The sequence below is a fragment of the Populus nigra genome, chromosome 18 (genome assembly GCF_951802175.1).
Source record: "Populus nigra chromosome 18, ddPopNigr1.1, whole genome shotgun sequence".
NCBI classification, from domain to species: domain Eukaryota; kingdom Viridiplantae; phylum Streptophyta; class Magnoliopsida; order Malpighiales; family Salicaceae; genus Populus; species Populus nigra.
In genome coordinates, this window is record NC_084869.1 from 4,233,825 (window position 1) to 4,237,372 (window position 3,548).

At 32.2% G+C, this 3,548-nt stretch overlaps 1 long non-coding RNA gene across 1 annotated transcript; it reads right to left on the bottom strand.

Moving 5' to 3' along the window:
• Nucleotides 1-1,336: 1,336 nt before the first annotated feature.
• On the bottom strand, nucleotides 1,337-3,185 carry LOC133678499 (uncharacterized). Its single transcript, XR_009835976.1, has 2 exons — nucleotides 2,947-3,185; nucleotides 1,337-1,669 (listed from the first exon to the last, which is right to left on the bottom strand). It is a non-coding gene; the product is annotated as an uncharacterized LOC133678499 (long non-coding RNA).
• Between the last annotated feature and the right edge of the window lie 363 nt (nucleotides 3,186-3,548).

Sequence of the window (3,548 nt, forward strand, 5' to 3'; positions counted from 1 at the left end):
TGGGGTTTTAGGTATACAAATTACAATAGGAATTATGGGTTTTAATGGTGTTAAAAGTGATTGAGCACGAAAATAAAGAGAATAGAGGCTTGAGTTGTGATTTTGAAGTAGAGAGGATTCTAACTAAGATAATTTCTATGTGGTTTTATGTGGTGGTGATTGATTTTTGCATTTGTATAAGAGAAGAGGGTGGCATAAATTCCTACCATTTGTTTTTTCCAGCTTTTGTGACATGGGACAAGTTACCCCTGCCAATGGTGGAACAACCATTGGAGCTAGTAAAGCTCAATCAGAAGCTCCAGTTTCATCTGGTAATTCAATACAAAACAAAAAGGATTATGATTTCTCCTATTTAACTCAAGGCATGCATGTTCTCAAAGCATTGAGTTCCATTGGGGAGATAAAATAGCACTTGCCAGTTTTTGTTTTTCCCCTTGATTTGTGAATGTAAACTATATATTGTGCAGAGGTAGTTCCAGTTCCAGAGATAGGGTGGCTAATATAGATGAGAAATGGATGGCTAGGGTAGAGGAGAATGAACAATAAAGCATATGACTGGAAAATGTTCTTAATAATTATTTTTCTCATCAAGATTGAATAAAGCACATTAACATTTAATGAATAAAATTACCATGAGAAAACAATAAAAATATAAAATTACAATGCGCATACTAATTATGCAATCTGAGCATTTCATCGGATTAAAAATATAATGAAATGAAAATGAGATAATAATTTAATGAAATCAACTAGAAAAAAAAAGATATTTCTAGTTCAAATCATATCATTTTTATTTCTCTTCAATTTAAATATAAATATGTAATCAACTAGAAATTCTGAGTTGGTGAGTTCTTCCCTCTAGTTTTGCTTTCAGGAGCAGTTGTTTACCCTTGAGTCATGTCTCAAGTATGTCTATGATATAAAAAAAATAAGGAATATTAAAACTTAAAAGATAGGGTTATAATGCTTTCAGGAGCAGTTGTTTACCCTTGAGTCATGTCTCAAGTATGTCTATGATATAAAAAAAATAAGGAATATTAAAACTTAAAAGATAGGGTATCTATGCTATAAGAAAACCATTATAACAATTATTTATTATTATATTTCAATTTAATAGATATATAGCTATACATTACTCTTGACGAATGAAATATGAACGATTTGTGTTATTTTAATTTAATGACAATAAAACCTTGCAACCAAAACTTAGTTATGAGCTTTTGTGTGCTCCTACAGCATGATGATTCGATACATGCATGGTGTATCTATGAAGATCACACATATGTTTGGACAGAATGACAACACACACACACACAACCCATTTTGTTAATTAAAATGCACAAAGACAGCAAAATATATTAACACTTGATTTCATGTCTTGTATTTCTTATATATTCCGACACTTAATTAAGATATGAGAAAATTGAGCTTAATAATAATTTTTTTTTTCATTCAGAAGGAAAGCAAGAAGACACATTTTCCGGTCTATATTGTCGGCTTACTGTGAAGACTCAATCAATAGTCTCTTCCCCCCCACTCGATTCTTCTCTTCTTCTTCAATAATCTTGGGGGTTTCTTAAGAAAATAATGAAGAAAATTTGTGAATAATTTCCATATTGCTTGCAAAATAAGAACTTGGATAGGCATCTTCCATTATCAGTAAATTTAACTGCCAAAAGATTGAACAGAAATCAAAGAAAATATAGTGGAAGGTCTGCAACCAGTAACCTATAATGAAATATTCAAGCCAAAGTACACAAACTTGATTTATTGAATAATTAACGCAGCTAAATTGTTGAACATCTTCCACAATTTATGATAATTATTCCCCGTTTATAAAAAAATAAAAAATAAAATAAAGTTTTTGAGAGATGAAGAAATTTATAAATTTATAATACTAGCTAGCGTACCTGAAAGTTAAAAATTAGCTTCTAAAACCTTATCAAGAATATGCTATATCAAATCTTGAGGGGTGTAACTCAACTAGTCAGGTTCTATATTTGTTCTCTAGAGGTCTTCAGTTCGAATCTTATAAATTTTATGGCTATTAGAGTATTACATGGTCGTTAACTTCAGGGTCCATAGGATTAGTCAAGGTGCGTGCAAATTAACCCGAACACCTACGTTAATAGTAATAAAAAAAAAAAATACGCCGTACAATAAGAAAACACAAATAAAATAAAGTTAACTATATCAATATGGAGAATATTAACTATTTAGAATCATGCTCTTAGGCTTGCTCATACTCCTGATAAATAGAATTAATTTAACAGATTTAAGTGTAAATATGTAATATCAATAGCATGTAAGAAGGGATCCGGTCAGAGTCTTATATAGATTAGTGATCAGATTCCTCCAGCCGAAAACTCTAGTAAAAAAACTGATTCAAGTTCTAAGCAAGAAAGAAAATTTGAGGTTGAAGATCAAAACAATTTATATCAAACTCACTTAAAAAAGCTTCAGCCCAATTTGTGCTGTTTTCGCAGGAATTAATATCCTTTGTTCTGGTTTTTTATACATTCCTTGACGAAAAACAATAATATCCCAAAAAAAAGAAAAAAAAAGGAAAGAAAACCACCAATAATTTGGATGGCCCTTCTTCCACAAAGCTAGTACGTGGTGCCTAGCTATTGAACATATGTCAATAATTTAGGAATCATATTAATTATAACATCAGAGAACTCATTATGAAAATTAAAAATAATTAAATTATATATAGAATTGTCATAAAGATTTATACAGCAAGAGATTATTTGTAATACATAATGAACCAAAGTCCACTATAACATTGACTTGCATCTGTACAGCAAAGTGTTAAAACAAACACAAAAGCTGAGTGCACATGCCTAAACTAGCTAATTCCTTTGACGGAGATGATTTAAGAAATTTCTTTACCAAAGAAAAAACGAGGAGAAAAAAAAAATGGATGAAAGAAATGAGAAATACCTCTTTTATGGTCTATTAATTAGTTGTCCCTAGCAATTGTGCTTACCCTGAGAAAATACTTCGAACATTCTCGAGAACCCTTTTCCATGATCTGTATCACTTGCGTTACTCTTGCAGATTTCCTAGCTGCAAACATACTAGAGAAAATATCAATGAAACAAAGCAAAATAAAACTACCAAGCAAAGAAATAAAGGAAGACTAGGAGGAGGAGGAGGAGGAGGAGGAGGAGGAGGAGGGAGGGGGGGGGGGGGGGGCTGGGGGTCGGGGCTGAAGGTGATGGCAGAAGCATAGAGAGCACAAAGGAGTGAGATGCAGAGTCTACTGCAAAACATCATCTGTGCTCTCTATCTTCTGTCAACAACGTCACAAGTGCCTCCTCTCCACACAACTCCCAATTCTATTGGATTCTGAAACTCTTTTTTTATATATTTATAATTTGATTTTACCCCCGAGTAGATGAAAATAGACTTGATAAGAAGAGATTATAATATTCATAAAGAAAGTTTCTTTAAAAGGAAAGGTGTATAATGGTCTAGAGGGGGTGAGAGAGAGAAAGAGCTTTGGGGATGACCTATCTTAGACCACCAGTAGCCTCAATTTA